This window comes from Rutilus rutilus (assembly GCF_951802725.1).
Source record: "Rutilus rutilus genome assembly, chromosome: 11".
NCBI classification, from domain to species: domain Eukaryota; kingdom Metazoa; phylum Chordata; class Actinopteri; order Cypriniformes; family Leuciscidae; genus Rutilus; species Rutilus rutilus.
Window position 1 is genome coordinate 42,586,387 of NC_140216.1, and position 14,720 is coordinate 42,601,106.

At 36.0% G+C, this 14,720-nt stretch overlaps 1 pseudogene across 1 annotated transcript in view; it reads left to right on the forward strand.

The window, feature by feature from the left end:
* LOC311300284 (NACHT, LRR and PYD domains-containing protein 3-like) overlaps nucleotides 1–14,720 on the forward strand; it is a 73,524-nt pseudogene that overhangs the window by 33,775 nt on the left and 25,029 nt on the right. The gene's annotated exons all lie outside the window — the stretch shown is intronic.

Here is a 14,720-nt window from a genome sequence, read left to right on the forward strand (position 1 = left end):
TATGGGACATCTGATGACCACAGCACTTGCTTACATCAGTTAATAGTTGATTTTCTAACTTTCTAAATTTTTCTGATTTCTAACTTCTTTACCTTCAGTAAACACACAGAAATGAACTGATCAACTACACATACCTCTGCTCAGCCATGAACTGTGGTTGAAAGCTGATGACATAACATGCAGGTAGGCCCGCCTTCACATGATTATGATTGGTCGATTAATAAGCTTAAATCTGATTGGCTAAAGAGAAGACTGATCCGTGCGCTGCCAGGAAAGTCTCAAAAATACACACACACAAATCCAAGGCGATTCACACATTCAAGGATAAACTTGTACATTTTAAACATTTGAAGGTTTTTGTGCACAGTTGTATATCTACAAATTTTGTTTTGCATTTGTGAAATGTATTTTATGAATATATCATTTTATTTTGCACATGTGAATTGCTTTTTGTGAATATTTTTTTTCACGCACGTGAATTTTTTTTTTGTGCACGTGAATTTGGTTTCATGCATGTGAAAATGTCTACACATGAATCAAGTTTTTTGCGTGAATTATTAATGAGACTGTTCTGGCTCTATAGTTGATGGACTCAATCTACTCCATCTGTGTTTTGATCATCTTTCTGAATCTGACCTGGATGTAGTCTTTGACAAAAACTTGATTTTCTCAGGCCTTTTGCTCAAAATGTTGCTGTTTTTATGAAACTTACCCACATTCAGGTGTTGATTAAAAAAACAATGCATGAATCTAGAATAAAAGGTTGTTTTTTTTTTAAGCAGAGAGTCTGTTTTATATATATATATATATATGTATACTGCATATTCAGATATTCATGCAACAAAATATTCTGGGGGCCATGAAATTTTTGTGAAAATGATCAAAGAGTTAATCTTTCAGTCATTTCTATTTAAAACTTTATAGACTAAAATAACTAGCTTCTAACAGACGGCCATGCACAAGTCGATTTACGCCAAAAGAGTAACACTTGAACTTGACGCACAACGTAATGATGAACGCTGTTGCCCAGCGCTGTTTTCCCAGGCTCAAAGCTTATGCTACTCCTACATCTACATCATACATCGTCAAGTGTTACTCTTGTGGCATAAGTCGACTCGCGTACGGCCATCTGCCGGAAGCTAGTTATTTTAGTCGATAAAGTTTTAAATATGTATATTTTTCTTACACTAACGCATCGCTTCACTTCAGAAGGCCTTTATTAACCCCCCAGTGGAGCACTTTAATGAGGCCATCCTTAAAAATATTCTTGTTTGCCGTAACCCGACCGACCCTGTCAATTTAGTACCGACCCAATTATTTATTTTTTTTCCCTTTCAGTCCGACCGACTTGCCGGTTGTAAACTTGCGTTAAGACCGACCGATTTTTTTTTTAACTGTTCAAACAACTAATACAAATGCAATAAAATAATATTAGTTATTAAGTATTGTGAATATAAATTGCCTAGACCTACATACAAACATAAGTTACGTTCTTTCTTTTAAATAAAAACCCGTGGCGCGTCATCTATGATTATGTTTACACCATTGGTTAACCGTTAACGCATGTCACACTACTGCCTGCAAGCTAAGTTTGCTTCGTTTCATTCACTGTCAATGGTTCGCGCTTGGTAATGATGGCTGCGGCTTTACTCTAAAGATTATTTCATTTTTATATGTTGTTGAATATAGTTTATTAAAAAATAAACATGCGAGAGCGTGTTATAGGCTATAGGCCTATGTCATGTTTTAGTCAGATATGACGACGCTACTGCAACACGCATTGCCGCAGATGAGTATGGAAGCAGATTAGTCTCAAATATAATTCACGCAAAAAACATGATTCACAAATGCGTAGACAATTTCACATGCATGAAACCCAATTCACGTGCACACAAAAAAAATCCACGTGCGTGAAAAAAATATATATTCACAAAAAGCAATTCACATGCGCAAAATAAAATTATATACTCATAAAATACATTTCACAAATGCAAAACACAATTCGTAGATATACAACTGTGCACAAAAACCTTTGAATGTTTAAAATGTACGAGTGTATCCTTGCATTTGAATGTGCAAATCGTCATTCACGCACGAATCGCCTTAGATATGTGTGTGTGAGTTTTTGAGACTTTGCTGGCAGCATAACACTCGTAACACAGAGCAGTCGTACTCTTTAGCCAATCAGATTTAAGCTTATCAATCGACCAATCAGTATCACGTGAGGGCGGGCCTACCTACAGGTTACGTCATCAGCTTTCGACCAGTTCATGGCTGAGCAGAGGTAAGTGCAGTTAATCGTTCATTTCTGTGTTCAGAAGTTAGAGATCATTTGAAGCAATAGTTTATTAACTGCTGTTTAGTCCACATGTGAATATAAACATTTATTTTTAGTATTGATGGATTTTCATGTCCTGTCAACCTATGATAATGTATGTAATGACGTGCATATATAGGAGACATGTTTTGATCTGCATATATTATGTAGTTTTATTGTTTCAGATTTCCAAGACAGATGATGTATGAAGTTGCAGACAACCAGTACTGTGATCTTACCATTTCTACTGTAATTCTTTGAAAACAGTCATGTTGCAAGCCATCCATTTTGACAGTTGTTTCAACAAGTGGTTGAAGGTGATGCATTGTTACTGTATTAATTTGTCTCCTGCGGACTATATGTACACGCTTTGGGAATAAAGCCTTGCTATGCATGCATTATTAAATGTTCTTGTAAGAATTAAAAGATTCAGACATAGTTCAATTTGAAGTTTCTGAATCCTTTGGGAATAAAATATATAAAATGACTTGATCATGATTAATGTTCCTGTTACATATGAAGATCATGAACTGACAGTCTAAACTGTGAAGCACAATATTCAGTACAGAGAAATATACGTCTCTTCAGGAGTTGTGAGATCCAGTCAGAGTGTACTTTGCTTTTAGAGTATATAAATATAAGTGCAATACATCAAGTGAAAAGTTAAAAAATGAATTGTGTTCAGTCCGGTCATCAGTAGACCTCTCGGTTAGGACATATAAGATTTTGTCCTGATATTTAAAGTACTAAAACCCTATAGTACAAGAGGTGCAGACAGAGGACGTGGGAAATTAAGTGATGGTATTTGAATAGAGTTTACTGAGTAATCTTAGTCGGATAATCTTAATTGCCTCTCTATGATAAGTACCTTTGTCTCATCAGCATAAAATCAGATTTGCCTATTTTACTAGGCAAAGTAAAATTACTGCTTCACAATATTGTCCTGAGACCTTAAGATGACAATAAAAAACTTTATTTAAAAACCTTGCGATGACAATACAGCACAAAACATAAGGAAATGCATGTTGAATATATTGCTAACACTCTACAATAAGGTACAATAACTTAGTTAACATTAGTTCATGTATTAAATAACCATGAGCAATACATTTGTTGCTAAGTTTGTTAATCTTTGTTAACGTTAGTTAAAAATACAGCTGTTCATTGTTAGTTTACAGTGCATTTACTAATGTTAACAAGATTTTAATAAAGTATTAGTAAATGTTAACATTAACAAAAAATAATAAAGGCTGTTCACGTGCAGTTCATTATTAGTTCATGTTAACTAATGAAACGTTTTAATAAAGTGTTACCAATTAAGACATAAATACAAAAAAAAAAAAGTATAAAAGAGAATTAAGAAACAACATGAATTAAGATGTTCGTGACTGCTATCCAGATGTCACACCAAAGGAGAGTAATCCTGATAAAATGCAGGGAAACAAGTGTTAATAATAATTTAACATCATACACAAATGGCAAAAACACTGGGTGCTCATTAAAATAGGTCTATTCACTATTTAAAGAACAATCTCGATGGGTATTGACCACAGATGATTGTTTTGCACTCATTAGCGTGATTGTAGCTGTGAGAGCTGTCTGTACCTTCAGCTAAAATACAACAAAACAAGCATCATTCTTCTTCATTTTTGACATGATATGGGACATCTGATTACAACAACACTTGCTTACATCAGTTAATAGTTAATAAACTATTGCTTCAACTGATCTCAAACTTCTTTAACTTCAGTTAACACAGAAATGAACGATTAACTGCACTTACTGCTCAGCCATGAACTGGTCGAAAGCTGATGACGTAACATGTAGGGAGGCCCGCCCTCATGTGATACTGATTGGTCGATTGATAAGCTTAAATCTGATTGGCTAAAGAGTACGACTGCTCTGTGTTACGAGTGTTATGCTGCCAGCAAAGTCTCAAAAACACACACACACATATCTAAGGCGATTCGTACGTGAATGACGATTTGCACATTCAAATGCAAGGATACACTCGTACATTTTAAACATTCAAAGGTTTTTGTGCACAGTTGTATATCTACGAATTGTGTTTTGCATTTGTGAAATGTATTTTATGAGTATATAATTTTATTTTGCGCATGTGAATTGCTTTTTGTGAATATATATTTTTTTCACGCACGTGGATTTTTTTTGTGTGCACGTGAATTAGGTTTCATGCATGTGAAATTGTCTACGCATTTGTGAATCATGTTTTTTGCGTGAATTATATTTGAGACTAATCTGCTTCCATAGATGAGAAGCTGAGCATCAACGTGCAAACTATCGCAAATCAAAGTGAAAGTAAGTCGCTGACGCTTAACACACAATCATCATCATTAAATGTAAAGAAACGAAATGATCTTACCAGGGCTGTTTCCGCTTTCTCTTATTGCGGGCTTTGATTCAGAAATTTTAGCTGATGATAAATAAAATAATGTAGTCATAACTGTTGCTTTCGGTGACGTGCACTCCATTAAATCTGCATATAGCGATAATTGAAGATCGGATTTATATCCGCAAAAAAACAACACAAATTTAGCCTATGTAACCAGGTGTAAAGGGAATCGTTTTGATAAATCAGATTGCAATCCGATCTGAGAAAACGCATGAAGTGGCCTGGTGTAAACAGCCCTTAGACATAGGTAAAAAAAAAAATTTATATATAAAAAAATATAGACCGACCTACCGACCCTTTTTTTCTTTTTTTTTGCTGTTACTGCAAACCAAAATATTTTTAAGGATGGCCTGATGGATGGATAGGGTTTGATGGACTTCCAAAAAAGTATATACACATTGACTCCCATTATAAAGCTTGTAAGGGACATTTTATAATATAACTCCGATTGTATTCGTCTGAAAGAAGAATGTCATATACACCTAGGATGGCTTCAGGGTGAGTAAATTATGGGCTAATTTTCATTTTTGGATGAACTTTCCCTTTAACTTCAATTCAGAATTTAATCTGTTACAAGATTACAAAAGATTTAGATTTTTAAATAAATACTGATCTTTTGAACTTTCTATTCATTAAAGAATCCCGAAAAACATATGAAGCGACACAAATGTTTTCAACATTGATAATAATGAGAAATCTTGAGCAGCAAATCAGCATATTACAATGATTTCTGAAGGATCATGTGACACTGAAGACTGATGCTGAAAATCCAGATTTGAAGACAGGAATAAGTTATATTTTAAAATAGAATAAAATACAAAATCGTTCAAATTCTTGAGAAGATTGATGGTAGATTGTGAAGTATGTTTGGCGTATGAATCCCCCAACCTCTCTTCAGATTCAGTTTCTTCACTGACGGTGGGATTTCAGCTTCCAGAGTTTTTTGGTGTTTAGCAGAATCCGTTCTTCTCTCCCTTTACGATATTTCATGTTCCACTGGCAGCCGCACAAACCCCGAAGCATCACAGATCCACCGCCATGTTTAACAGTCAGCAAGATGATCTTTTCTTCCCATTCTTCTCCCTTTTCCTCCACACACACCTTTGGAGATTGTAGCCAACAAGTTGAGTTGTAACTTCATCAGACCACAGTACTTCATCCCAAAAGGACTCTGTCTTATGGAAGTGTTTTTGCAGACCTCAGACATTGGGTTTAGTGATGAGATCACAGGTCAGGTTTCTTTCTGATGACTCTTACATGCAGATGATGTGTGTGTGTGATCAATACCGGTGCAGCTCGACTCCTGTGCCAGTTCAATCTTCTGCAGATCCTGAGCAGTGATTTGGGCCTTTAGTTTTGTGATCCTGACCAGTTTACAAGCAGTTCTAGTGGAAAATGTTCTTGGTCTTCCAGATATTCTCCATTCCTTCAGTTTCTTAATGATGTTTAAGAGGAATTTGCTACCAGGAACATAGATGGGGTTTGTGTGTCCGTGTTATTATAGCAATGTGCTCTTAATAGAGCATCACAGTCCGCCCACAGCCCGAGAGCGCTTAGGTGCCGGAAGTAAATTTCCCATTCATTTCTTCCATTGACGTTTTGGAAAATCCGTATCTAAAGAGTTTTAGAGCATGTCTGAGGATAACCAGCTACGGCTGAACTCATAGGCATACAACATATTATTTAGAGTGAAAACACGACGAGAAAATCCCCAAAAAGTCAAAGGTACAAGACTGTGTACATATTTTCATTTCCGAGCGAAGGAACTACTCATCCCATAAACCACCGCGCCTCACTGAAGTCGACTGAAGCCACAACCGCGAAAGAGCCTTTAGAGCGACTTTCAAATCTGACGACAGCCACGTGAACTTTTTCTTGTGCAGTTTATAGCAGTTCTTTCAGTAGTAATCGTGTAAATAATAGTGTTTTTTATAGGTATTGTGTATTGAATTTTATATTTATCATCGTGTATTTTATCGTGTATTTTATATTGTGTGCGTGTGTGAAAAGCGGTTAACGATAACGTTAGCAACATGGTGCAGTGCTTTGTACCTGACTGCAATCACCGCTCAGTGGTCAACACGTCGGTTTTTTTTTTATGATCTTCAGTCTTCACGGACTTTCGCGGGGTTTAACCAGACAGTTACACGAGCTCCACCAATCAGATGCATCACTGTGGGATTGTGGGATTGTTCAGGATTGTGGGTAATGAAGTACTTCTCCAAGACATCGCGAATAAAAGGCATTTATCCCAAAACAAGGTTAGTGCCCCATGAACTTTTGGCGGTTATATGAGCATATACAATCGCTTAGTACTGCCGTAGCTGGTTTTAAGTCTACCATGTATGGTTACGTTTTTATGGCTTATATCCCAACTGTCAATGGAGAAATTGTATTGAATTTTTACTTCCGGCACCGGCTGTGGGCGGGACTGTGATGCTCTATGTACTGAGAGCAAATAAATAGATTCGATTTTTCTCAGCTGATCTACATTATTAAACACAGGGTGAAATAAATGTGAAAATTATGATTATTTTAGATTTCACTGTCCTATATGCTCATAGTTTGTTTGTTGATTTCCTCATGTGTTTCTCCAAACCCAGACTCCATTATAACGGTAAGAACAAGCATCACTATCACACACTGACCGCAGGACTCTCTCTCTCTTTCTGTCCAGTTCATCATTGGCCTGTTCCTGCAATCTTGAGCTCTTGAACAGACTTGAAGCTGCTGAAAAATATCTGAGTGAAACATAATATTTCTTTAATGCTGGACTGGCTGTCAGCTCCAGTGTTTCTGTCCTCCACTGTGTATTTTAATGCTGATGTGTTTTGTTGTAGAACAGCGCCACCATGTGCCATCAGCTGTTACTGCGGCTCTGAGCTTCTCTGATGCTGATAGTGATGTTGGGATGTTTTCTCTTTCTGTAGATGATGTTTTGTCCCGGGGCTCGATATGCCTGGATGACATGGTTCAGGGGGACACTATCGCTCGACTGCACTGTCTCTATGTCGTGTTCAGAACACCTCACAGTTTCACATGAGAAAAGAGCAGATATTACACACTTTACACACATGGGCCCATTTTAACGATCTGAAACGCAAGTGTCAAAGCACAAGTAACTTTGTGGGCGGGTCTCGGTGCTGTTGCTATTTTCCCGGCGGGATAAATTACTCTTGTGCCCGATGCAAATCTAAAATGTGTTGGTCTGAAGTAGCTTCATTACTCATAGGTGTGGTTTGGGCGTAACGTAAAATAAACCAATCAGAGCGACATCTCACATTCCCTTTAAGAGCAGGTGCGCTTGTTCTAAAGCGGATTCCTATTATAACAGCGGATTTGCCAGGAGCCGTTCACAGCCGAGGAGACCGACGTTCTCGTCACGGCTGTAAAACACAGAGAAGTGACATTGGGGATGGAGAAACAAACACACCCAAATTAGCTTCGGTTAAACAGGCGTATGATAATTTGGGTAAATGTGTAAGCTAGATTTATGCCTATTTTTCACATCTTCATGGACACAACAATGATTTCCCTCGTGTATTAATATGAATAAATGAATGAAATCTTTATTTCGAACAATTAAAAAATAAATTAAACCAAAGGCAGCAACACATGAAATATCCATCAATAAAAATAAAACAAAATCAAGAAAAACAAAACCTTTTTTTTTTTTTTTTTTGCATAATAATCACACTGTTCGAAAAGGGATAGGTAGAAGCCCTAGGCTTATCAAGACCTACAAGACCTAATATTTTTCCTAGTAATAATGTATGATTTGCAAAAATGAAAACTGCTGCTTCTGTGTAGATGAGAGCATCAAAGTGTATGTGCGTTGTGCACACGCTACATTGATTATGGCCAAGCATGCGCCCTTAAAATAGCATGAATAACATGCGCAACGCGCCACTGACTTTAGACGAGGTTTTTCCTGGTCACTGGCGGAATTGTTTTCTAAACCTGCAAAATAGCATGAGGGAACCACAAACGAGTTACTAGGAGCGCTACTTGGGTATTAAGAGGTGTGTTCCTTTGGTGCTCTTCAGCTTGGAGATCCAAAAATGTTTCCCAAATAAACAGTAGTTCTGAGGGACTCAAAGGGAATATAGGTTTAAAAAGCCTTTATTTAAACTTGGCTATCCATTAAAAATATGCCAACATGTTTCGGCCACTGTGGCCTTCTTCAGGGCAAATTCAAAATGGCAGTCTGTAGACTGCATGCTATATATATGCATGTTGTCACATGACCTAGAAGCACAGGTGCTCATCTGCACATATCACCTGACTGCAAACAATTACAACAAGTTACTTTAGATAAGTCACATTTTCACATCAGAATAGTTTAAAATATCACTAGATACACGTAGCAAGAGGTTACTTTATATAAGACAAAAAAAAAAATTACATTGTAAGAAAGATTTAATTTAATTTCATGCTCTAATGAATATGTGCAGTCTCAGATATTGAATAATTTTACACTTTCTATATTTGACCTCTTTCCACATCAAAATACAATTTGAAATATCAATCTAGATAGATACATATAGCAAAACATTAACATGTGCATATAGTCAGTTACAAAAAAGGAGAAAAATCCAATTCCAAGTTTAGACCAGGGTATTGATTAGCTTTTAAAGTATAAATCCAAAAGGATTCTCTTTGTAAAAGTTTTTTGAGTCTATCTCCCCCTCTTGGTGATATTTTAACATGTTCTATCCCAAAGATTTTTAGAGTATCGCTACTTCCGTGGTTCACCTCTTTGTAATGTAGAGCCATAGGGTACTGGTGGTTGCTTGTTCTTATCGCATATTTGTGTTCTGCTAATCTTTCTTTAAGCTTACGTTTGGTTCTTCCAATTTAAAAACAGCCACAAGGACATTCAAGTCTATAGACAACAAATGAGGTATTGCAATTAATAAATGAGTGTATACTGTATTCACGATTTGATGTCACATCTGTAAAAATATTGGTCTTGACCATATTGTTACAGTGATTACAGTTTCCACACTTATAGTTACCTCTTTTTATTCCTAGCCAGGTTTTATTCTGTACAGGAGGCATATAGCTTTTCACAAGACTATCTTTTAGAGTAGGAGCTCGTTTAAAGGTAATAGTAGGTATCTCCGGCAGTACATCTCTCAAGACAGTATCACTTTTTATTATGTCCCAATTCATCTTGATTATTTGCTTTATCTTATTGGCTTGACTACTGTATTGTGTAACAAAATAAACTTGGTTTGGCTCTTGTTGCCGCCTCTGTTTCTGAACCAACAGCTGTTCTCTACTAATTTCTTTAACTCTATTATAGGCTGTATCCAAGGTCTTGTGTTTATATCCTCTTTTCTTAAACCTTTGAACCATGTCTTGAGCATTTTTATCAAAAACGTCTTCAGAATCGCATATGCGTTTAATCCTTTGAAACTGGCCACAAGGGATATTCTCTATTAACCAAGGTGGGTGGTAGCTTTCTGCCCTCAGTATGGTATTCCGATCAGTGGGTTTTCTGAACACGGACGTGTGCAATTCACCTGTGTCATCTTTTGATATCTCCAGATCTAGGAAATGGATATTTGTTAATGAGAACTCTAGACTCAGCTTCAAATTAGGATTAGTGTTATTAAGATACGCATGAAACTGTAGCAGCTCTTGCTGTGACCCAGACCATATAAGAAGAACATCGTCAATATATCTACCCCACCATACAATCTTATTAACATACTCATTTAGACTCGAATAGACAAATGTTGGGAACGTTTGCGCCGGAACACGCCTCCTCTTTGCGCTGAACCGCCCCCGGGAACGCAAGTGTATTTGCTAGTTAACCGACGTGCGTCTGTGGAGGGAAAAGTCCGCTTTGCGCGGGTGCAAAATAGGAATGATACATGCGTCAGTGTACAAAGTCAATTGTGCTGGGTGCAAGATAGGGCCCATATTCTCACATTACTTACAATCCCATGTGACAAATATGACAAATATTAGATATGTTAGTTAAACTATTTTCTTGAGCTAGCATGAAAACTATATTATATATTTTTATCCGCCGCCAATTCACTACAGTAAGAACTAAAAGTAAAAACGAAAATAGCAACTCAATTTGCTGACATTAAACAATGTCTTGGTATTTTGTAATTTAAATGTTATTATTAATAACATTTACATTTTGAATTGGTATGAGCAGATCTTATTCGTTCATTAATTAAAATACATTATCTTAAACTCATAATGCCTTCATCACTCTAATATTCATCATTCTCCATTTGGTCCATGTAGTTTTGTGTCCATTCCTTTCTATTTTTTTTTAAACCATAATTGAAAAAAAAAAAAGAATGATTGTATTTTAAATGTCATGTTGAATAAGAATAAGAAGAACTTTACACTGAAAATGCTGCTCACAAAATAAAACATTGCTTTCCTAGTTTTTGTTTGACATTTTGCGCTTTTATGAAACATTTAAAAATGCACAAGTTTATATGTAAACATAATATATGTCAATTATAAATAATATTTCTCCTGCACTTTGGAATGAAAACTAGAATCATGTCTGTGAATCATTCAGAGAGGAGATACAAGAGCTGATTTTAAGACAGATATTGCAGAGCTTATGCTTCTCGATTCAAACAGTCACAATTTCATGTACAGTGCTATGCATAAGTTTAGACACCCATGCTAAAGTTGACTAAAAAGAGGAATAAAAAAATCATTTTTTGGAAATTGAACTTAATGCCTTAATTAAAAAAATTAGGAAAAATCCAACCTTTAAGGACACCAATTTTCTTTGTGAATGAATAATGTATCGTAAATAAATAAATGTTCTTCCTTAAAATACAGGGTGCATAAGTCTGGACACCCCTATGTTAAATTACCATAGAGGCAGGCAGATTTTTATTTTTAAAGGCCAGTTACTTCATGGATCCAGGATACTATGCATCCTGATAAAGTTCCCTTGGCCTTTGGAATTAAAATAGCCCCACATCATCACATAGCCTTCACCATACCTAGAGATTGGCATGGTTTTATTTCAGTTAGCCTAATAGCTGGTTTGATTTGCATTGAGAAATGATCTTATGGAAAGTACTCCATGCCAATCTCTATTTTAATTCCAAAGGCCAAGGGAACTTTATCAGGATGCATAGTATCCTGGATCCATGAAGTAACTGGCCTTTAAAAATAAAAATCTGCCTGCCTCTATGGTAATTTAACATAGGGGGTGTCCAGACTTATGCACCCTGTATTTTAATTAATTGATTAATATGTATTTATTTACGATACATTATTCATTTACAAAGAAAATTGGTGTCCTTAAAGGTTGGATTTTTCCTAATTGGTTTTAAATATGGCATTAAGTTCAATTTCCAAAAGATGATTTTTTATTCCTATTTTTAGTCAACTTTAGCATGGGTGTCTAAACTTATGCATAGCACTGTATATGAACTGTGTATGAAACGGATAAAATGATCAATTTTTATATTTGTACATTGTCAGAACTGGAGCACTACTAGCCTTTCTCAACTGAACTGTGTATGAAGCGGATGAGATGAGCTCGAGCAGATCTGGCAACCATGATTTATAGCAGAATGAAAGTGATACTAGATTTCCCAACTTCCACATTCTTATCGACTCCATTTTACTCTCAGAATTAAGATTCTTTGAATCAGTGAAATAGAGCATCAAAGTGTCTAGTGATGTTTACAGCCGCTTATGCAGAGATTTAAAAATCTGTGTCTATAACCTTTGATTCTGATCAAGGAGAGTCTTCAGGTGAGACGCATAAAGCCTTACATTAGCTTAAGAAACCATAAAATACTTAAAGTAACCATTACATTTCTTAATGTAATATGAAGTTCTTGATCTTTTTATTCAAATCCTAATAGTCGTTGTTGGACATATAGTTTGATTATAATTGTCTGTGTAAATTAATGTCCAGTATAAAGAGTTCTGTGACAACCTGCCTCAATACCAGAATAACATCAGATGAGGAGGGTTTCTAGAAATAGCAAACATGGACATCAGTTTACATTGTTGGAATTTATTCTGTTAATGATTTTAAACTGTTTAATGTAACATTTCTTTTTTAAAGTAAAAAAATTAATAAAATAAAAATAGGAAACATTTTATAAAGGAAATAAACAAATATTGCATGCTATAGACACTTTATCAGTTTGTAGTTTATAAGTGCATTTATTGCAGTATGTGTGCGTCCAGAAGAAGAACATTGACCAGTCGTGTTTCAACCCTTTCCGTCTGTTCAGACATGGTATTTCTATTGCTTATAGACATAAAAGGATGCTAAAATGTTAACATGAGCGGGGAGAGTGACATTAGCTTATCAAAATTCAGCACAAACAATGTTTTGGAAAAGCAGCAGGTAATTCAGTCATTTTGGGCCTCAATAATCAGAAAAATATTCAAATATTAAATTAATATTTTAATACCATTTTTTTTTTTTTTTTTTTTTTTTTGTGATTCATCAAATTAAAGGAGAACTTGGTAACTTTTTTAACTTAATAAAACTGTCTAGAAATCATTTGGATGGTTAAACAACCTGTTCTAGTGATATTGGTGACTTTCCCCGCTCCCCCCAGCGTTCCCAGGCGGAAAACCAACCTTGCAACTTTGGGACTACCGTCCCGGCAAGATAGAAATTGGAAGTCTCGTGAGAAGCGAGAACAAGAACGAGAACGAGCGCGAAACACGAATTGCTTTACGGCAATTCAACATAAACACACGCACATGTATAATGATTACCCACCTCGGTAGACATAGCTCCACACGATACAGTTGGCTTGCTCCGATCAAAACAAACGCACATGAGCAGCGGTAGAGAGGGGGAGGAGGCCGCCGCAAGTGAGTTTCTTACGACAGTGTTGTTATATATAAGCACCCCCACAGCTGTAGGGGGAGCTCGTGGGGAAAACATGCGACAACAAAAGGGAAAATCAGCGAAGAAGTGACTAGAGTTCGCTAGAGTTGCCGAGTTCAGCTTTAAATTAGGTAACCTGCAAGTTTTGTCATTTTAACATTCATTTACATGATCCCAAATCAAATTATAAACCAGAAGGTTTTTTTTATAGTATCTCATTTTTTCTCAGATTTTTAGTGTCCTGTAAATTCTTCATATTTTTTCCACCAGGTTGTAAGTTTTATACTAACACACCAGATGTAACATTTTATTAAAAAAAAGTCTTTATCATATTCTTCACAGCTTTTAAAAAAAAAATTACCAATAATATAATGGAGGAAAATGTCATGATGGAAAGAGAATACAAATATGTATACATTTTTAAAAAAAAAAAAAAAAATAATAATAATAATTTTGTAATGTATTGCATTTTAATGGTGTGTGTGAATGAGTGTTTCTGATCTCTTACTCGAGCAGCTCCATGAAGACTGAATGAATCATGGACGACACACAAACATTCAGACATGGAGCTTGTTCTCCAGGATGCAGGTACTTCAATCTTCATATGATCTTAAAGGAACACGCCGACTTTTTGGGACTTTATCTTATTCACCGTATCCCCCAGAGTTAGATAAGTCCACACATACCCTTCTCATCTCTGTGCGTGCCGTAACTCTGTCTGACGCACCCACCGCTAGCCTAGCTTAGCACAAAGACTGGAGGTAAACGGCTCCAGCTAGCATAATGCTCCCAATAGGTGACAAAATAACACCAACATTTTCCTATTTACATGTTGTGATTTGTATAGTCACAGCGTGTACAAATAACAAGGTCACATGAGACACAGCCATCTTCTAACCGTATACATCATATTCTGGTGCCGGGATATACAGTAGTTGGAGTCACTCAGGGTCTTTAAACACTGTCCAGAGACACACAGATATAGTAGACAGTTAGATGATATATGACATTGTCTTTGGACAGTCTCATCACTCTTCAACACACTGTCTTAATAGACAACCTTCTCATGTAGAATTTTTTTTAATGTAAAATCATCCAAAATTGATTCTTGTCTCTATTATCTCTATTCT